Raw genomic sequence first — 23,808 nt, forward strand, 5'->3', positions numbered from 1 at the left:
GTTTGTTAAGTAATTGCCAATTAATGGAGAAGAAAGTTTGACTTTTGCAGCAGACAAGACCCATCCAATCTGCCCATTCCTCAGCCAAATGTCAGCACAGAGACTATTTACCAGGCTCTAACGCAGATAGCTATCTCCCATAAGACTGATCTATACCTGTTTAATACAGTTTCTCTCTTATCTCCTCTTGTGAGTCTTTCCTGTGTATTCAGGGCTCTTTGCTAGAATACATTTTTATAATGTTACATTCGAGGATAGGGCTCCCCGTCTCTTGTGACCCCCAATTCTAAGAGGATGTCTTCACTGTGCTTACTCACATCATACTTGTATCCCTCACCATCTATTCGTCCAATAATTGTTTTAAGTAGTGTTATATACTTTTAATTATGAATAGACCACAGTCCAAGTCTGTGTTTTTAATAATGTTCGACTCAAGGAAACAGCGAGTGAGCCCCGTCGGATTAAAAACTATAACTTGCTAGTTAAACGCAGATCTCTGCAGCGGTTGCATGTGCCCACTGAGCGGTTTTACTGGCAGTAGTGGGGAGGACAAGTTGGGAGTTTAGCTCCATGGCCAGCCACTGGACCACATCTACTGGGGCCTGGATCACTCGTTTGGCATGCTGTTTAATACAACAAACTCTGTTGACCTCTAGTATAAAAGTTGAATGATGAGTAGACTAGACAGGGAGCATAATGTGTGCAGAAAGCACTATTCATCAGAAAGATTGTGGAGGTAACGAGAGAATGGGAACATTTAGTGCACGGGATGCAAAAGGTGCCCAGTAAACGATGCATAGTGAAACAGAAGCAAGATCACAATCAAATTGGCAAACCAAAATAGTGAAAACATTGTGGGAGCTGAAGATGTTATTTGTAAAAAAATGTTTATAGTTTAAGCGATGTTAGCAGGGTTTGTGGGCAAAGTCGAATGGGGCGATAGGTCTTTCTCCAGAAAACCCTGTGAAAAGCTGATGAGTCTGAAATGGCAGAATAAAGACAAGCACTGGCAGAGCTACACAGTGGCGAATAGAGGTAGGCACAGAATCGACACAGAAGTAACACGGGACATGGCGGGTTGTGGATGCAGCACAGAGAAGCCAAGGGCGAGTGCAATACGGAGGGGGCAGGGAGAAGCACACATAGGCAGCTGCACGAGGGAGGAAGAGATGTACATAAGGGAGACAGCTAGAAAGCGCACGCATTCCCTGAGTGCTTACACAAAACTAGCTCCCTGACAAGGAGCACAGCCACCAGGCAAACACACACATACTGTAGTAACTACCCAGTTCTCCATGTCATGGATAAACACAGGACTGAGAAGCAGGGTCACGAATAGGAAGCAAGCAAATGAGAGCGACAAAAGACAAAGCCAATGGTAAGCAATGGGCAGAATACAGTTCTAGCCAAGCTTTCAGCATGTCTCCAATGTATTTGAAACCAGACTACATTGCTGTCTGGTAGGCTGTGATCTAAAAGAAGATCTAGGGTTGTATTGCAATTTAAACAGAGCTCACTATAAACCCCTGAAAGGTTTGCCGTGAAGAAGTCCATGGCCACACTAGTTGAATGTGTTTTGCAAATGATAATGAAAAGCACATTAAAGAGCTGAGCACACAATCAGTGAATCAAGATTTTACTTGTTTAATAATATTTACATAAGGGTGTTAGCCGATTTGGTGCATACTAAATAAGAACTTTTGTTTTCCGATAGTTACTCTCTTCTGTTTTTAGGTTGAGCGCACAAGCGCTACCGGCCTGTTGTAAGTATTAGGTGGGCTTTTAACCACGCCCACCTCATGCCCATCACTTTCCCTCATTCGTGGGTTTGCCTTTCAAAAATCCCTTGATGTTATTGGTAAATCCTTTATGTTTGTCACACCTTGGGGCGGTTTTGTTACCGCCTTGCAGACTTACCCTGTTACATGGATTATTGCACGATTGTTGATATGTTTTACTGTGAGCAAACTATTTTTTTCTTTGGTGTCTCTCCTTCACGCTCATGGCGGCCATGTCGCTTTTAATCTCTCAAGCTCTCAATTGGCTCGCTCTGCCGTCCATTGATAATGTTCCAAGATTATTTTACATATACTGGAGCTGTGCTTATAAACACTTTATTTTGGTTACTTTTTATTTTATTTCTTTTGTGTCTCTCCTTCGCGTACATGCTCATGGTGGCAATGGCGCTTTGAATTGGCTCGCACTGCCATCCCCCAGCATCTCCTGCCCATCCCTGAGTTTCCTGTTTGTGTCTGCCCATCCCCACCACCCCTCCTACATCATTGCTTGTTTCTTTTGTGTCAACGTTCGTTACCATAATTCCACTGAAATTAACAGCCTCAGGTTATTTTCATAGAAACAGCAGCACTGGTCTTATGTAAAATGTTAAATGATCTGGCAGAGAAACTCTGCCCACAACAGTATTTCATAAACCCTCACTTTTTGATGGGCTGGCTGCAACAAAGGTTGCTGCCATTTCCCCACGTCCACTCCCCCCTCCCTTTCCTGATTATACAACCATCAGGGAGGGAACCTATAAAATCAGCACAGAGCAACTAACAGGCATCCTCTTGCTGGTCTGTAGACCCCCAAGCCGGTGTTTGCATTCTGTTTATTTGGACCTGAAAAGAGGGCCGGCTTTAAGGTGGTGTGAACAGTGCAGCCGCACCGGTTGCTGTCCTGGATTGGGGGGGGCTGCCCTCAGGGGAGTGCTATGTTTAGCAATGACTTACGAAACTCCGGCTGAAAAGTTCCTTGTGAGTCCAGCCTTCAGGAAACAATTAAAATGTCAAGACACCTCTTGTGATTAATGTTTCCGCGAAAGCGAGAGATGGTAGCTTTGTCTAGTGGCAGCTTTGACTTGTCTTAAAGTAGTGTAGAGGGTTAATATGCCTGCTGCAAAGATCAGAGCTATATTTTATGTGAATAGTTGATTGGATTAGTAAAGCCAGACTTTACAAGCACATTAAAACAAATTAATGTATGTGACAGAGGGCTATGGAGAGATGAGGGGCACATTTGCTTGGGGGGTAGTGAGTGAATTCGAGGAGGTGGTCATGGGGTGGGGGACATACAGGGCGCCACCAGCGCTAAAGCTGGCCCTGCCTGAAAACAAAATGTACTTCTTTCTGGGTGCCTTGCTGCTGCTGCTCAGTGCTGTTTCTTCCTCTGGAAGAAGTCCTGCAGAAGCCAATTGGACAATGCCGCTCTTTTGACTGTCCCAAGTATGAGTTAGTGAAGAAATATGAGGTAAGGAGAGCATCTTACTAAATGCTGAAGTACCTTTTTTTCAGATTTTAAACATGTTTTCATTTTTTTTTGTCCTATTGTTCCCAGACATCGTCCGTCTTTGTGGAGAGGAAGGTCTCACGTGGGAGTTAAAAAGGAGTTAAAAACTGCATTTCTTGCATTTTTAAAAATGCTTTTTCTGTTTATACTGTTTCTGAAATTAAAATATGCCAAATGCATACGTTGTTGCTTTTTGAACGTTATACTTCATTTGCGATTAAAACCAGGCCATATTGAAGTGGATTGATGAGAAAATAACATGACTGCATTTCTCTGTAAAATATATCTATAGGGCGGTGATGTTTTTTGAGTTTATTTTTGCAAGGTTCACACTCGCAGAAACTTATTTTTCACGATCTAAAAGCTCGGATTCATATTCACTTTAGTATGGATGATGTTTTCTATTGCTTAGATTGTGGGGTTTGCAGTGGTAAAATTGTAATTGCATTTGTATACCGCTTCATGCCCCAGGCGAGGTACCGAAGCCCACTATCAGTAGTGCTTGGTTGGAAGGGCTGTATTTGTAGTGAAGTTTATGTGGGAAGAGTTTTGGTGTTGTGCATTAGTGACGAAACTGATGGTGTTATCCTGTCTTCTTTCACAGGGCTTATTGTAGAAAATGATGGTGTTATCCTGTCATTTCACGAGGCTTAATGTGGAGGGGAGGGAAGAAGAAAGAAAGCTCGCATCCTGTGCCTTAGCCATTTGCCTTGAGTTACTTTGCAGGTCACTTTTCGAATTTTAGGTTCGGGCCAAACCAACGCCCCACATCTTGCACTGAATACTGGCATAATGAAAAAGGTTGTGTAATATCTTGGTGAGGCTGCCAAGTGAGAGGAAGGAAAATAGATCCTCCAGGATGGTCTGTCTTAAGTGGTCCCAGAGTTAGGTGTTGATTGTAGTGAGAACATTCAATGTGTTCTCACTACAATCAACAATAGGTGTGACTATTCCTGATGACTTCAGGAGGATTTAAAAATAAGTACCTGATTACTTCATCAGATCCAATTGTTCTTGATGATTTGAGGCTGATTTGAAAAAAATATCTGATGACTCTCCAAGCATAATTTATTCTTAATGTGATGAAACTGCCCCTGATGTTTTGAGACTAATTTGCTGATTACCCCAAGAATATGCCCAATATTTGGTTTCATTTTTTGGCAGAAAGGTCCAAACTGCTCTATGATTTTAGTTTTTTTTTGCTGATTACTACTTAGTGAACTCTATATAGGTATTAAATCAGTTTTCTTTAAATGTAGATATAAATACAGTGTGTTCATAAGGCTATATAAAAAAAGTGATAGGTAAATATTTTTTTAGTTTTTGTCTTTTACACAATTTACATAATTTCTATTTATAATATTTTTGTTTGTTTTTGACTTTTACACAATTTACATAATTTCTATTTATAATAACTGCTATTAACAATGTATATTGTGATAAAATGTTCAAAATATAATTTGATTCCAATGTATCAATTGTAGGTGCAATTTCTTGTTGCAAGCATAACACAAAACTCCCAAAATTAAGTGAATTATTTCACTGTAATTCAAATTTCTTGCAGGCCTAGTACATATATGTGAAGCTTATATAGCACGAACCTGGCCAAAAGGCAGAGGAGCACTGTACAGGATCAAAGGCAAGAATATAGTCAAAAGACTGTATTGAAGGAAAAGCTGGCTTCTGGCAGTAGAGGTGGACTGTTATTGTCATGATGTACTCTTCTTTGAAGAGGTGTGTCTTCAACTGTCTCCTAAACTGATGCATGGTTGGGGTGGTCCTGATGACACTAGGGATGTCATTCTAGATACTGAGCTGAAAAGTGTAGCAGGCCTGTGGCATTGTTTTTTTTTCGTTTTTAACTACTTCATCTCTTGTCTGTTGGTGTACTGACTGCATGTGTGCTGAGAGTCACTGGAGGTGGTGAGCATGTTGGCCAGCTGACTTTGAGGATAGTGCAAGCTGGCAAGGGAAACCAATGGAGCTCCGTCTGGGTAGAAGGTGATGTGATCATATTTCTTGAGGCCTCAATGAGGAATGCTTTAACATACAGGATGCACAGTAGGGAGGTGCTGGGGGCAGTATGATGTCTGCGTGGGGGTGCTGAATAGGGTTTTACAACCATCTGGATGTGAGAGGATAAAAACTGGGATAGCATTTCTGAAGTCACGTTCTCTCAAGAATGGTTTCACTTCCTTCAGTATGGAGAGATGGTACCTGGGCATCTTGGTTTTCTAAGCAATGAGTTCATTCAGGGTGAAGTCGGTGTCCAGAGTAAATCTGAATGACTTGGGCGAATGTTGGGGTTCAAATATATCCATGCTCATGTCACTGTGCCAGATTTCCACTGGGTGTTGCTTGTTGTTCTTGACAAATAGTGGGAATTCTGCCTTGGTGTGGTTGAGCATCAGATATATGTTCGACATCCAGATCTGGATGAGGTGAAGACAGTGTTTGAGGTGTTGGATGGGTAGGGCACAGGATGACTCTGGGTCATCGTCTTGTTGGGGAATTTTGATGTTGTTGATTTGTGGCATGGTGAAGGGACTCCTTAAGGAGGTTAAAATGACCAGATGAACAAGATGGGACCCTGGGGGACTCCGCAGGTGAAAGAGATCTTCTCACAACATACACTGAGTTGCATTCATCAAAAAATAAACCTACATGTTTTAAAGCATGGGCAAAGTGGGCTCTGGCCCAGGGCCCCAGCCTTTCAGGGGGCCCCCTGATAGAGCCAGCTCTGTTCTGCAGAGAGTCTTTCCATGATGCCCTTGAATAATTCCTAAACAGAATGTTTTAAATACGTTTTTCCTTTAATTTAATTTTAATGTGGGTGATGTGTGAGCCTCTTACAGACATTTTGCAGTGAAATGTTGTTATTATGTTTCATGCAACATTCATAAATTGTTTTATTTTAGATCAAAACATGACATGATATATGAGAAAAGGGAGGGTATCACAGAGATCATATGCAGTATTATTAGTGAGCTGCTGCTGTTACAATATTGAAAACATGGCTCTATCCCTGAATAGTAGATGTAGAAATATTTCAAATTTGGACGAGTATGTCTGTGCAACTGTCAGTGACCTGGCCAAAATATGGCATTAAAGAACTAAAACTGGATCATAAATTCAAAGCTGTTCCAAAAAGGGCCCCCCAAAATACCTTTGGCTCAAGGCCATGAACAGTACATACGGGCCCATTATAAATAGTGGTGTGCCCCCTTTTAACACCTGCTCTAAGCAGGCGTTAAAAATGCTGAAAAAAATGGCGCAAATAAATCTTTTGAATTTCTTTCCGTCATTATTTCAGCCCCCCTAATGGGGGAAGGCCACCTTGCATACATTATGCCTGGCATGGGCATAATGTGGTGCAATGAGTTACAAAGTGGTGCAATGCATGCATTGTGTGGCCATTTTGGCCTCATTGCTCCACATTAGCGTAAAACAAATGACTCTAATGTGGCACAAGGAGGTGCTAGGCGCTCTTAAATCTGGGCCTAAGACTCAGGCAATCTCCAAGTTATACTCACTTTGTCACTCTCAGCCTCAGTCATAGTTATTCTCAATCACATATGCTCTCAATCTGTCACTCTCAGTCCCAGACACTGTGCCACCCTTGGTTCAAGTTATCCTCATCTTAGTTGCTCTGAGTCTGTCATTCTCAGTCTCTTTCAGCCTCATGCTTTTTCAGCCAGTCTCATTCGTCCTCAGACCCAGTCAGGCTCTGTCCAACTCATGCTGAGCGTCAGCCGCTCTCTCTGCTTATTGCACATCATTCTCAGTTACTCTGTCTCCTATGGATCTAGCAGCAGTGGGCAGCTAAATTCTGTATTTAGCAGCAGTGATTATAACCAGGTATGAGAAGTCATAATGCAAGGCTTGAAATAGGTAGCATATAGCTGCCAAGTTTCCCAGCTCCATGCCTGATGTGCTACTCCAGTCCAGGTTTTTGCCTTTGAATTCTGGGACTTGAAGTTGTGTTTTATAGTGGGATAAACAAAACTACAAGTGCCAGAATTCCAATAAAATTCCTGGCGTGGAGCAGCACTTCATGCATGGGCCTGGGAACTTTGCAGTGTTTGTAGCGCGTTACAAAGGAGTGGGTTGACAGATTTAAATTCCTGTGAACAGCCCCCCTCCGCCCAGATATGTACAGTTGCACCTTAAACAGTTTATCCTGCTCAGTAGGGGTAAATGGATTTAAGCAAAACAGAATATAGGGCATGCGCCCTGGCAACTGACATGGTGGGCATGTTACAAAGAAAATGAAGCAAAGCAAGTTCTTAATTCATACAAATAAGGTTGGGGGGAGGCAGAAACATATTTAGACACTGATTGCTCATTTACTTGAGGTTGAAAACTTGTTGAATGGACAGGCTGCTCCTATGTGTTGCTTTGCGTTCTAGGATTTGCAAATAATGAAACTACAAATCCCACAATGCAATGTGTTTTTGAGCAAAAAGAGCACAGTTTAATATGATCCTGTTTGTGACTTCTGGAGTGCACCTTAATTGCCCAACACATTTATTTATGTTTTACCATAAGTAGTGAAGGTCCAAGTTTCCTTCCTGTGTAAATACCCAAGAAGAGATTGAAAAATTTGAGAGTGGGAACTCAAACAGGGGTACTAGATGCCAGGGAATAAAAAAGAAGAAAAGAAAATAGTGGGGTGGTGGCTACCAACCAGTATGGGTCTGGTTCTGCCCCCTCCCAAACTGAAGGGGCTAACAGTCTTTCAGCTCTCCCCCACACACTAAAACATCTTATCCCATGACAAGCAAGAGGACATTTGATTATTTTAGGTTTTTGTTTTACATTTGGGCCATGAGAGCTTGGTAACTTCAAAATCGTCCCACTTGGAATGGTGAGGGCTGCACTTTTATTTACTTTGGGATCCTGCCATGTAGAAAAATCCACAAGACCTAGACACATCTGAAAACTAAACATCTGAAAAGAGTTCAGCAGACATAACAGTATATTGCTTTCAAATATCTGACGTCGCAGGAAAAAGTTACAGAGTAAAACGTAGAGAAAATGGCTGCTTTTTCACCTCAATTTCAATATTTTTTTATTTCAGTTGGTATTTTCTGTAGGAAGCCCTTGTAGGATCTACACAAATTACCCATTGCTGAATTCAGAATTGTGTCTACTTTTCAGCAATGTTGATCCAGCATTGGTTTCACACCCATTTCTGTCACCGACTGGAAGGAGGCTAATAGCACAAAAAATCGTAAAAATGGGGTATGTCCCAGTAAAATGCCAAAATTGTGTGGAAAAAAATTGGGTTTTCTGATTCAAATCTGCCTGTTCCTGAAAGCTGGGAAGCTGATGATTTTAGCACCACAAACCCTTTGTTGTTGCCATTTTCAGGGAAAAAACCACAAGCCTTCATCTGCAGCCCTTTTTTCAATTTTTTAAAAAAAAAACGAAATCTTTACTGTATTTTGGCTAATTTATTGGTCTCCTTCAGGGGAACCCACAAAGTCTGGGTACCTCTAGAATTCCTAAGATGTTGAAAAAAAAGGACACAAATTTGGCGTGGGTAGCTTATGTGGACAAAAAGTTATGAGTGCCTAAGCGCGTCCTGCCCCCAAATAGCCAAACAAAGGCCTGGCACCTGAGGGGGAAAAGAACTGGCAGCGAAGGGGTTAAAAGTGTTTAAGGGACCTCTAAACAAGTAACTCATAAAATGAGAAAAAGCCTGGTGGCACTGGCTTCAAAGAAAGCCTCCGCTTTGGCTACGCACATTCGTTGGAGACAGAAGTACGTCACTTACTGCGTCACCGTGTGAGAAAAGCAACTTGAGGGTAAGGAAATTTAGGACAGGAGATTTTTACGGTGATGAACTATGACGTGTTTTCAAGCACTTTTGACTCTTTCTTCTGTTTGCCTCAAAATCGAGTTCACCAGCACATGTGTCGCCAAGGTAGTTATGCAAAAAACATCAACAATCATCCCGGTCAGATCTTTGCTCGAACTGTGTAAGATGATAATTGAGGGGTGTGTTACTTTGCTATGGTGAACAGAGTCTGTTTTAAACTCTGCAACCTTCTGCAGCAACCTCTGTTGTTTTTGTTTATGTGGAGAAAATTAGTGGGCAGGGCTTTCATTTCATGTTGCCACCGAAGTTTGGCTCTGGAAGAGTGCACACAAATCTACCTAAATCTATGCATCTGCAAAGTTCATCCTTTAAAAATGTATGCATTTCATTTCTGTACAGCATGCGTGTCCCCATCACCTGTAGTTGTGATCTCGATTACTAGACACTCCACAGACACAGCAAACTTGTAATTATTGTGCATTCAATATTTAATTAATGCATCCCCGTTTTTCATATTTCTGTATGTGTTAGTGTGCAGCATGAGGAGAGAAGCGTACTACCTGATAGAACCTGCAGGTATGATGCACATTTGTATCGCTACCGAATTTGGTCAGTAAAGACTACAGGTTTATGACAACCACTGCTACCTACAGATTTCACAAATGTGTTCTATGGCATATGCAACTGTCTCTCTGGCGTCTGAGGCTTGTGGGATAGTGCTGCCATACCTGCCACAGGCAATGCTATTGTGAAAAGCTGCCCTTGACTTACTGTTCAGTCTGACATAAAGATATAGCACATACACACTAATATAACAAACTTGCAGACCCAGCAAAGTCCAAAACTTGTACACACACACCTACCTCTAGCACAATAGACAGAGATTCCACAAATCCCACACTTTCTGCTTTTCCTCTTCACTCTCCTGTTTTGCTCTCCCGTTCCATTCCCTCCACTCTCCTTTTTTGCTATTCCACCAATGATTTACTCTTTCCCATTTCACCTCTATGCATATTTCTCTTTACTCTGTCCTCTAACTCCCTTGTTCTCTTTTTTCCTTTCCCATCTGTCTGTTTTTCCTTTCCTTCTTCACCCCAATGTTCCTTTAAATTTAATTTCCTCAGTTTTCTCCTCCTTCCTCACCATCCCTTCTCTGTCAAATCCACCTCTCACTTGACCACCTTCCTCCATATCCTTCTATCTCCTGTCTTTCATGGTTCTCCCCTCTTCATTAAGGGACTGTTAGCAAGATACAGATGTGTAATCTGCTTCTATGAAACTTCCATAAACATACTAGCAATAGTTTTCTGAGGGTTTGTCCCGTTTCAATACCAATAAATAGTATGCTGTTAAAATAACTAAAACCCCACTGCGCCAGCCTTGACCGAAAAATATCACAGAAGATGGAATTCAGATCAGAAGAAATGATAGTGAGGTTTCTTACCCAGATGTCATCATGCAATATAACTTAAATAACATTTGATAACTGTGGCTGTTGGTTAAAAATCGCTATTTCCGATTTGCAAATGCCTTTTTTGTTACATCTGGCCCCAAGTGCTGTAAATAACAAATTACTTTTTAACTCTAGCATGGTATTCATTTTACCAGTCTTAGAAGGATGGAAGACTAAGCTGGCACTGTGGGGATCCAGATTTATGACCTGAAGACTACCAGAACTAAGATACAAACCTTCCCTCATTGAACCATCTTGCCAATGTCAGGTGAGGAGGTGTGTGATGGAAGAGAGTAGGCTGATTGGACAGCCAAATGCGTGTGGCAGTGCCACACAACAGATGATAAGAGGGGGTGACTGATGGGACAGGTATGGATATCTTAGAGTATGTGGTTCATGAAAAAGTGTGGGAGTGGAGGTATTGCAATTGAAGGGCTGGTGTCAGGACATGGGATGTACATGTCGTAGTTTAATTTACAGGTTAACATGGTAGAAATTGGGAGAATAGTTAAACCAATGTATCTGGGATAGGTGATAGTAGAAGAAAATTATAGTTGAGGGAAGGAATAGGTGTTGGGGTGACTTGGTGGCAGCAGGTGCGTATGAGGTAGGACAGGGCTGTGAATTTATGGCATATCATAAAGGACATACATGAAATTAAGCACAGCTGGGAGGAGGTAGCAAGTTGGCAGGGCAGAAGGGACAAACTATGAAAGTTGATGGGCGACAGTGGGAAGGAGATAATCAGATAGGATGGAACTGATATTTAAAGGGACAAGGTATAGATAATAGAAATCAACCTGGAATGCCTTATGGGGGGGTTGAGAGGCAGAGCAAGAGAATGGAGGGAATGGACGACTGGTCAGGGCAGGTGTTGGGTGACACAGAAAGGGGGAATAGAAGGATTGGAGGAGATAAGTATGATATAAGGGCATGGTGGTTTGGTGGCATGACCTGAGGGAAAAGAGGTCGAATACCAGGAGAGGACAGGTTAATGCAGGAGGGGAGTGAGCAATCTGATCTGGGATGCATGTAGGGCACCGAAGGACAGTAATTGATGATGGGATGGGTGGTAGAAGGGAGCTGCAAAAAGGAGGGGTTGGGTGGCAGGGAGATGAAAGGGAGGTTTGACAGGATGGTGTGTGTAATCAGGGGAGTAAGCGTGACAAGATTTGGTGTACATAATGCTCATTTGTAGAAAACCTATAATGTACTTCTGTAGCCATCTAAAGTATTTTTCCTCTTCCAGCACATTTGTATACAAAGCTGAAGCTGCATTTCAAAATCAAAGGAGCCTTATAAAGCAACATTCAAAGACAGAAAGCAGAGCTGTGTGCGTCAAGAGAGCAGGGACTGGGATACCTTGGATAGCGTAAGTCGCCATAGCACATGACCAGTGCTTATATCAACATAGAGGTACTTGGCTTGTTCCTGTCACAGCCTGCACCAAGGATCTCTTGCAAGTATTCTGCTCACAGTCTCTCCACGCAGCCTGTTATAATATATCTCACTCACAGTATGATTCATCTGCAAATATTTTGTGTTTACTAATTACTTGCAACAATATTGGAGCATGGCATGCAGTCAAAGCCTGCCATTCACTATGCATTGAACTACACACATCGACAGATTATAATGTCCCTCTTAAACTCGTACATGACCACTTACACCACCTGTTTAAATATCCCTCATCTCTTACCACACATGGTTGTATGCTGCTGTTTACACCATATAATAACTTTCATAACATTCAGCTGCTTACACTACTCACGCCACAATTCGTTTGCCTCCAGACACTGCAACATTTGTATATCTCACAACATTAATTACTTGTCTCACTAATTCATATAGTAACTCACCCCTGCAAGCAGTCATTAACTTAGTATACCACCTGGACTGCTCTTCATACCAGTTGGCCTCTCATTATACCGAAATGCCACCTGCAACATTACTAAGTGGCACCAATTTAAACTAGTAATACAGCCCACAACACTTATCTGCTTATACCATTCACTTATCATCATTCACATATACGACTCAGGTGCAACACTAAGAACACATACCAGAATCAACATCACTCATCTGTGCCATCACCAATCACTCTCAACCTCACAACACAGCACACATTCAGCCACATGTAACACCGGTGATCCACTGAGAAAACCAACATGCAGCTTGCGCTTAGTGTCGCTTACACCACTGATCACTCGCACTCAGGTGGTTAGCAGAACTTACTTTTAACACCAATCACTCACACTATCAAACAAGCACAATATATCTACAACAGATCACTAATCCGCAAATAACTTGGACAGTGATTACATTGTCCTGCCACTCTCATAATTTGTGAACGATATCCCATTCGCTGTATTACGATTCCAGTATAGCTTATGGAAATCATAATACGGTGTACGGGATATCCATCACGTTTGTGACTGAGTAACCCGACGGCAAAACTCGAAATCAGACTATAGTCATTTACACCTCACCTTATCATCCATTCACAGCACGCCCACCATTTCATACAACACTACCTGTTCAACTCTCTACTCAGAGGCTCACTCTGTTCTCACGGCATTCAGCCATTCAACCATATTACTTAGTTATGAATGAAAGTTCCCTGACACCATATTTTTGAAACCACTCTAAATACCTTTGAGTCACACCAACACTTCTTTCCTCACTTGTAGGATCGCAAACCACAGAAGTCATCATCTGATCAAGCCACTTTTCATCAGGTACTGCCAACCACGTACCACTACAACACCAATTGCCCACCACTGACATTAATCTTTTACAATATCTTCAAACCCAACTCCATTTATTTGCAGTATCCTACTCTGCCATTCCCAATATTACAGTGAAGCTCAATTACAGGCCTCAACCACTGTTCATCAGAAAATCCCTGTCCCACAGTCACACATACCTTGACACCCTCCACACAAATTCTCCACCTTTTGCATTATCGCAGGCACTTACAATAACTCACTTTCACCTGCCTTTCCACTACTACCAGAAGTAGTCACAGAACAATATGGAGGCAGGATTACAGGCAGTAGAAAAGTGACAGGTGGGTTTGTGGTTGTTGCTATGTATTAGCTTAACAATACTTCTTTGCGTTTCCGTTGTAGTGGGATGAGTGGTAGTCATAGATCTTAGCAACTGTCAAATCATCCTGAAGTAACAGTACATATCCTACAGTACTCATGAGAGGGTCTGGATGAAGTTTGTATGGTAAGTGGGAACTTGCTATTTTCTGTCTCCTCTTCCTCCAATTATGATGCACATAAAAGGTGCCAACAGCCAATTATATCCTCTAGTGAACGATGAGTTGTTGCAAGATTGTTTACATGATGGAATGAGCAGGCAGGAACAGGGCTATTATGAATGGGTTCAGCTAATTACAAGGGGATAACAACTGCACTGCTTACTGTTAATACACATCAAATTGGTTCCCATCAACCAATCAGTACAGGTAACTGTTACGAGATAGTTATGATTAGCCACTGGAAAACCTTTCAGAATAATAGAGGGTAGCCGGTGACTTCTAGGAACATTGTGCAGCACAAGGTAATGTAGGCAGCTTGACATGTGTTTTCCCATATTTGGAAATAAGGGACTGCACCCCTTTTTCTCGTTTGCCTGCATAGCAGTTCTGGTGTTTCTGTGACCATGATTCACTCTTTTCGCACAAAAACAGGTTTTATAATTTTCACAAAAAGTGTTCACCCAGGAATACTCTGAGATCATCCTGGCATAGCACCCACATCTTGAAATCAGTATGGGACCATTATGGAGTTAAACAACTACAACGAGGAGTTATCAGGGCACAAACCTGAAGTAGTAACAGCCTCCTCCAGAAACCATCATGCTATCATTCTAGAGTAATAAAACCTCATCCTGAAGTCATCAGGGAGTAATCCTGGTGTAGTAACACTCCATCCTGAAGTCATGCTGAGATCATCCTATTATAATCCTGAAGTGATACTAACGTACCCTGAAGTCATCAGGGAATCATCCTGGACTAGTAAAAGATCATCACATGCTTTCCACTGAAGTAATCAGAAGGTCATCCCACAGTAGTAAATGATCATCACCGTGAAGTCATCACAAAACCATCCTACAGTAGTTTTTCTGATGACTCTAGAGTCATCTCATTTAAATATTTCGTCCTATAGGCATACTTCAGGATGGCCTGTGATGACTTCACCAGTTAATTACAGGAACAGCCCAGCTGAAGTAATTGGATGACTTCAGAATGACTCCAGGAAGATCTTCCTTTTTGACTAGGGTATGTGGCAGAAAGGACTAATATGCGGCAGGGTTGACCAATTAATGTGGCAAACAAAGTCCAGTTATAAATTTACAAGAGCAATAGTTACAGTTCAAATAAATGCAAGATCTTTTGCATTGCAAATGCTTGTTTTTCTGTAATGAGACCTCGATCAAGAAGAAGCAGCAAAGATAATCAGCTCCACACTGTGTTTATCACATATATCTTCAAAATACAGCACCAATTAATATTTTTAAAGTGGTTTTAATGTGCCACAAAATTATAAATCCAACATGTTTACTTATTGGATATAATTGCTGAGGACACTATTGCAATAATACACGTGACAGTGGATGTAAACAACATTATACTATCTACTAAACTGCTATGGACACATTTTCAGTCGAACCCAGCTGCTTCAAAGACCATGGCATTGATTATTTCTCATTTATGTATTTTACAGTTTTCTAGAGCTTGTAACAGACCCTAGGAATGCCAAAGTGCAGTATAATAAAATAACTGCATTTATGCTGCACATAAATGGGGGGCAAATCCATGTAGCCCAGTGTTCCTGCAGCTGAAATACTGGGTGCAGGAACACTGAGATCGATTTTACGAAACTGGTTTTCACACCCAACATTGTCACTGTAGACTCCAGGGCAGTGGCTGCAGGCATTTGCACAACCTGACTCCTACCCAACACTCCCCTTCAGCTTGGGGGAAATCAAAATGTCCGCCTCCCCCAGCTTCAGGGGAGCTTGCCTTGACACCCAGCACTCTCTTCCACTCCAAACTGTTACCCACAATCTACACTAGTCCCTTGACTCCCTTTTACTACCTGATCACTGAAGGAGGTAAAATGGGCAGAGAGTGCCCCTGAAACAGGGATAACCATATAGAAAGACACCTGGTACTGTATTACAAATAGACTGCCCCGTTCCTGTTAGCACAGCAGTGCAGTGTACCTTAAATTTGGTGCACTAGGTGCAAATGGGCAGAGTGTGGCCTATTACTGATAATGCAGCTGACCTGGGTGTAGCTTGAAGCAGCTGCTCTATCTTTCCCTGTGCCGAACGGCATCTGCCTACACTTCAAATGGGGTACAGAGACCCACCAGTAGGAGAGCGCACTGAGTGTCTTTGCCGTCTGGAGCGGGGCTGCCTGTCGGTCCATCACCCTCCATCTTCCATTCAGAGGGGCACCCTCAGGGGCGCACTCAGTATGCGCCTCCTCTTTGTGTTGTGCAGTCAGTGTATCTCCTGACTTCCTCATCACCTCTGCGCTTGCGTCCATAATACAAGTATAATAACCACAATTGTCTTGTGGGACTCAATAAACCAATACCACTTTAGGACATTTCATGGTACTCAAATCAAATGTTTGAATATGTTATAACATAGCAGCTCCGTATCATACATTACAGGAATCATACAAAATCAATTAATGACACCTCTCTTGGATCCACATTTAGTGAGTGAATATGAATACCCTGGATCTTGTGGATATAGACGGCTGTCCTTGTTTTCATTACACTGTGTACATAATACAGCATAGGCACAAAGGCAAAGTGTTTCCCTCACTTCCCTGAGACCAGACCATGCCACCATGCAAATGCTGGAACACCTATTTAGCATTTAGCTGTGCACTCACCCTCAGTGCTCGTCACCCCCATGGCCCGCCCCACCCCCTTTACCATAACACACTAATAAACACAGTTTATTAAGGTGAAAGGTTTGCAGCTGCCACTGCTGGCGGTAGAAGTGGTGACGTTCCTCTACCCTAATGGAGAAGCCACCCCTTCCTGAAAGAGACCACTGGTCACTAATCTAAGGTGCTAGGGATAAAGGAATCTGCAACTAGCTTGAGTATAACGTAAAATGTATTCATTCTTTCGTAAAAGAGCAGCCATGAGTGTCTAGACAGATTCCCAATATTTATAAACCATGCTCCGTAATTTTCCATGAATAATCTGTGGTTATGTACTGAAAGTCTGTAACAGAGTAAATGCTCGGTGGTGAAAACAATTTTAGCCAGTGAAATATTTGTTAAGGTGGTTAGTATTTACTGAAATAGTTGTGCACAATTTTTGTTTGAGTGTTTTGCTCTTATAAATGGGTCCTGTCCGTTATTTTCAGATAAATAAGAAATATTCTCCTTTATGGTTTCTACCTGTTTTCAGGGTGTTAACATTAAGCATTGGCAGATCATCAGAAGTTAAAATATGTCTACAGGATATATTGTTAACGGTAAGCTCATAAAAATAATTTACTAGGTATGCCACACTAACTGAACACCTTTGTGATTTTATGATGAAATGCTGGTATTTTAGGATTTTTTTAATTTATTTTCACTATTGTTTATTGGAGAAATAAAAATAAAGTTTCCAAAAAACATTAAGCCTTTGTTGAATGAAAAAAAAGATTTGAAGTAAAAGTCTGATAAAATATTTTTGAACTCAACATTTGTAAAAGGCACTTGCGGACACTTGCAGTGCTTGTAAAAAATGTTGGAGTATAGATTTAATATTATTTCTTGACCCTAAAGTACGTTGTATGGCAAAATATTGAGAACAACAATAACATAATATCAAAATATTATGTCAAACATCTTGGGCCTCATTATGAGTTTGGCAGTCTGAGGGTAAGACCTCCGCGGTGGCAGGCACCAAAAGACCGCCATGTTGGTTGTCATACAGACCACCATATTACGAGTCACAAAGCCAAGCCTGCCAAAAGGCAGCGAGAATCCTAAAACCGCTAGAACTATGGAGGGCAGGAAAGAGGCCATCCCACCACCAGCACGGCCAGCCTGACCAAAAAATCACCGAATCTATTACAACCCACAAATCACGATAGCGTTCTTCCATGGCAGAAGACCAATGGCAGTGCGAACCGCAGAGGTTGGCGGTCGCCACAGTAATACACCACACCACATTGGAGAATTTGAAAACCCCATACATGACACACATTCACACATCAACACACCTACACACTGCACTATAAAACACCCACTTCACATCCCACAATCCTTCGCAACAAGAACACCATACACAGCTCAAATAAGGCCACACTCAAATATCAGTATTAATAGATTATGCACCCCTATGCACTTCCCATTGCACACATCACACACGTGCACAACACACCCAACACAACAATAAGTACAGCACACATTAGACAACATAGGCCACCCACTCACATCACATCACCCACACTTCATCACCAATTCAATTTCCCTATTTTGTTACATCCTTACCAACTCGTCCACCACTACCATGTCCCTACAAAAACATCCCCATTTCACAGATGATGAATTGAGGGTCATGGTGGATAAAATTATCAGAGTAGAGCCACACCTATTTGGAGCACAAGTCCAGCAAACATCTATTGCCAGGAAAATGGGAATGTGGCAAAGAATAGTCAACAGGGTCAATTTTGAAGGCAACTATCCACGCACAAGGGAGGACCTCAGGAAGAGGTGGAACATCTCCAGGGGGAAGGTGTGTTCCATGGCCACCAGGCACCAGCTGGCAGTCAGCAAGACAGGTGGTGGACCCCCATTTCCTCCCCCACAATTTACATCATGGGAGGAAAAGGTCTTTGACATTCTGCATCCTGAGGGCTTGTCAGGGATACATGGGGGAGTGGAGTCGGGGAAGTCACAACACTTAGGATGTCACCCAAAACATTTGTCTTGCATGATCACTGATCACCTTTTGACATGCAAACTGCCAAACAACTTACCACCCCAGTGTCCAACTGTCCAAATACCCTTCTCTGCCATCCCACATGTCAACTAAACTCACCTGGGGCCCGTGTCTGTGTATGGCATGGGTATTACAGGGGCTGATAGCACTAAAACTCCCAGCAGGCACTGTTCCACCATAAAGAAAACCAGAATAGTGTACTACAAATAAAAATGACCTGCATGTTAAAACTAACAAACAATTTAACACACCTAAATACACACAATTGCACAGTCTATGGCAATGATAGTAATGCTATGGGCATCTGCCTGTACAATACCACCCAACACACAGCTACAGCTGCTAAACTGGTCTTTCAATCTCCATTCAAACAATATAATGTACTCACCTGGTGGCACACACATATAGGAATCTGGATGTACCTGGATTACACCCATTCAGGGGCCCAGGTATAATGTTTACTCCCATACTTTTGGCCAGCTCTGTTTCCATTGTACATTGTGCAACTGTTAGTTGACTCGATGATTCCATACACCTAACTGGGAGATACGTTAAAATGTAAATTCATTTAGCAGACAAGATATGAGTCTATGACATCTACACCACCAAGATACTCCAACATCTTGTTCTACTGTATGATATAGGAAACCTCTGTTTCCCATATAGGTCTATCCCAGATTTGGAAGCAGGTGTAAACGTCATATCAGGGGTCAAGTAAAGACTCTGTGTCCATGAAACATAGCATGTCTACCGGTCAAAGTTTGATTTCACTTGTTGTATAATTTTCAGTAACTGTGTGTTCCACTTCTCCTACAGGTAACCTAGCCATTGTGAGAATGTAAAGGACACCAGATATAGCTACTTCCACTCTGGATGAAGCCCTCAGTGAGGAAATTACCACTGGATGTGTGGACATTAAGGACGACTCTGGCCTATCTGGGACACTTTGTCAGTCAACAACTGTCAGTCTCACCATGCCTACATTGACTCCACCTAGCCCTATTGCTACGACATCTCAAGCAACCATACAGCCCATCCCTGTGTTCTAAGGACAGTATTAACCATCATGTGCCCCCTAGTACAGGTACTGGAGTCAGCAGTCGTAAACCCAGACAATGATGGACCTTGCACCAGTGCGAGTGGGCAAACAGTACCAGGCACACAGGCATGAGGGTGTAGGGTGTGTGGGAGGGATGGTGTGAGCTCGAGAATGGAGATTCCTAGGGATACAACTGGACAGGACACCATATCCCAAGTCTTGGGAGCTTACTAACAATCCGAAGGCGTGAAAGGCCAGGTACTCACCATGATGGTGGATATCAAGCAGCTGCAGAGGGACAACCACCAGGAAGTGATGCAGCAGTGGGAGGCCCAAAATGCACATTTGGCTGCCATTGAAGGGGTGCTGAGAGACATGAATACCTCCCTGAGTAGGTTATGTCCACAACAGCTGGCCCCTTCAATGAGCAATGTGACATCTGCCCCTTCAACATCCGTGGCAGCCAGTAGAATGGAGGCCCTGCCAGGGGAAGGACATGCCTCAGACACTCCTGCCTCTGTAGCTGATGACCTCCCCCCTGCAAACAAGGACATCCACCTAACATCCAGAAGAAGCAGGTATCAAGACGTCAACCACTGCCAGGAACTGAACCTCTACTGATTGTCTCCCCTTGTTTGTCACTGATAGACACTGTTGACTGTTCTACAATCAATCTCTATTTTCCAATGCTATAACAACACTGGACTTGAGACTCCAAATGTTGTGGCAGCTACCCTGATGATTTTATCTGCCATGACTGACCCTTCACTGTTTATAAGCATTTGATTTAATCCAATTCCCACATATGAATGTGCACTCCTTATTACACACCAGTAAACCACTGATCATGTGAGAGTCATTTTTCAGCTATATGTAACTGTTAACTGTAATACCTCTTGCACATAATAGATGTATCAACCTTTTAAAGTCCCATCTCATATGTACTGTTTAATCAAGGTACGGTTTGCATTTAATGATACTGATGGACAAACTTGTTATCACTTTCTTCACACTATCCTACCTATAGGTTGGGAAAATGCAAATGAATACGCAGTAAATGCTGCTGCCCACTTTCATGACTCGGCATGGGTGTGAATAACTAGCACCCCACAGACCAAAGAAGTTAGACACATGTCAGTCTTTCACCATCCAAATGGTCAAACAGATTGGTTCACTATATCATCGGCTAAAGCCTTATCAAATACCCATACCATAATTCCCCAATTACCATACGGTATAATCCAGACAAAGGTCTGTACAAATACCCCCATTCATGGAACCTTCCACTTATCATGGACAGGTATGAGTGGGCATGCTACTCACCTATTTCAATCTTGATACACATGCACAGGAGCCTGAAATGAGGAAACACAGTGACAGCTACATATAAATAAGGTATTACCAAAATCAAGCCATTAAGATGGTTGAAGGTATGTATTGCACAGGATGACATGTGTCAGTGACACAAGACCACACACATGGCACCAATGGGTTCACCTACTTTGAAAAACGTATCCATAGTGTGGAATAGGATACTACCATCCCACTCTTCTGAGAGTCTTGACTTATAAATCACACACCACAAATCTCATGCTTGACAGTACCTGGTGCAATCCATTTTCATTTCACATGTCAGTCTGCAAATCACACCTGCCTGTGACACTGTCAGATATTGCAGAATGAGGATGACCTTGTGAAGTAATCTGCAAAATAATATTGTAATACATAAGGTATAGGCAGCAATTGATTGTAAAATGTCAAACAACATTGGTAACTCTGATTGTGCATTGTGACAAACTTAGACTATTTTGATCAAAAGGCTGCACCCTACTCAATGTAGTATTCTGCATGCACATCTGAGTAAGGTGCTTTGAAGCTACTTATGACCTCTCTGATGGTCCTTCTAAGACCCTTATCAAGCATCCCTAGTCCCCCCAATACCCCACTGAGTTAGTAAAATTACAGGAGATGACATACCTACAGTCATGTGAGGTACTGATTGATGAGATCTGCCCAGATGTCTCCAAGTTCATCCTCATCATAATCATCCTCATTTGGCACATCTGCATTTTTACCAGCTGGAACTGCTGGATCCCCCTCATCTGGTATAAATGGGATTTGATGTCTCAGGGTGAGGTTGTGAAGCATGCAGCAGGCAACAATAATTTGACATACTTTGGTGGGTGAGTAGAGGAGGGCTCCACCAGACTTAACAATGCTACAGAATCTTGCCTTCAGGAGCCTAAAAGTCAGCTCCACGACACTCCTTGTCCTTCCCTAGGCCTCATTGAAGTGGACTTTCCCTGGCGTGGTTGGGTACCACACGGTTGTCCACAACCAAGGACGGTTGAGGTGGCCAGAGTCCCCTGTAAGAAATAGTTACAAAGAGGCAAACTTAAATCTTGGACATCCACACATTCAGTAGCAGATAAAAGTTGTAGGCACACATGGCATACATGACTTACCAAAAAGCCAGGCCCTCTCTGTGTACTGTTGTGTCATCAGCAGTGGGATGTTGCGGTTTCGCATGACAAAGGCATCATGGACTTACCCTGGGTATCTTGCAGAAACTTGTGAAATGTAGAGGTCAGCCAAGCTGACTACTTGGACATTAATGGAGTGGTAGTTTTTCCAGTTCCTATACACCTGTTCATTGGCACACATACCATGTCACTCACATGTGTATGTGAAATACAACACCTTCACCACATTGGTGTCAGTGCAAACAATAGGGTTCCCTACAACCAGGGCTCAGTAAACATAACCTATTTAGCAAGAGAAGGTATGTATATAACTCTTTACAATGTGGAATCATGACAGAACCTTTCAATTTACACACGATGTTGGCAACAAATGATACGATTTTAACTGTGAATAAGATTTCATTGACTATATATCATGCCTACAACAGTATAGCTAAGTAAAATGATGGGTGGGCACTTACCACCTCCTGAACATGAACATGAAACTAACATTCATTGTCCTGACACCAGTGTACATCCCTCTCTTACCAAGGGGGTTAACCTTGTAACAGGCCTGAATAAGTGACGCAAGTATGTCATGTGAAATGTCAGATGGACTTCACAGCCTTTCATAATGCTGTCACTCATCTGTAACCTTTTGAAAAGTAGATATTAATTCAAATTATCTGACTCAATGATGCATTTAGTCATAGATCAGGGGACAACTTACCATCATGATATTGGGAGTATTGATCTGTAGTTGGGAATGAACAACCACCAGGGTATGAAAAGTTATATTGTGGTACACATATGACACTGTCACATGTGCATCCACATATGCTTTTGTACAGAGGTGACAACCTGGGAGAGTAATATGTCCCTCTACACATTAGAATGTGTGCACCTGTGTACCATTGTTGGGGACTGTACATCATTGTGTCGACTGGAGATCTTTGACCCTTTGCACCTACCACATTGTCAGTGCTAACAATCTGTCACATCACACACTAACCTGCTAAAGGGGGTGGGGGGGGAGATTGTGTTAGGTCTGTGCTTAATCCCTTGTGGCTGCTGTGCTGCTCTCAAATGCCTATCCAACTCCAGGCATATGTTGTGAGAAATGGACTGGACTATGGTCTTTGACAATCTTATTGTTTTATAAATGTATCTATATATTTGTATGAGCTTAACCTAACCAGTTATTGGTGTTTCTGAGTACATCTTTGTCCCACTTTTCTTTTCCTAGCCTTGAGTTGATACTGGCTGACATTGGTAGTGTGTCTGTATTTGTGTGTGTGTGTGTGTGTGTGTGCAGCTTGATGCTTCCTGTATTGTTTGAGCAGTCTGTGAGGTTGTGTGCAGTGCTTTTGTCACCCAGGGATAGGGTGTGTTGTGTGATGGGCATGTGTATGTAGCATACATGTTGTTGTCATGGTATTGCGTTGTGTTTGTGTTGATATATGTTTTCTGTTGTGCTGTTTGGCTTTGTTTGTTTGGAATGTTTGAGTCCACTTGTATTGTGCATGGTTCCATAGGTCTGATATGGTGTGTGTGTGTGTGTGTGTGTGTGTGCAATGTGTGTAGATTTGTAGGTTGCATGATGTTTTAATTGTGTGGGTTCCATCACAGATGGTTGTGTATTGTGTTGTATATATGTTGAGTCCCTGGCCAGTATTGGTTGTGTGCATTTGACATGTGTTTATATTTGTGCGGTTGTGGTATTGTTGTTACAAGTTAGTATGTTGTGTGGGATTGTGTGAGGC

The sequence above is a fragment of the Pleurodeles waltl genome, chromosome 10 (genome assembly GCF_031143425.1).
Source record: "Pleurodeles waltl isolate 20211129_DDA chromosome 10, aPleWal1.hap1.20221129, whole genome shotgun sequence".
In the NCBI taxonomy this organism is placed as follows: domain Eukaryota; kingdom Metazoa; phylum Chordata; class Amphibia; order Caudata; family Salamandridae; genus Pleurodeles; species Pleurodeles waltl.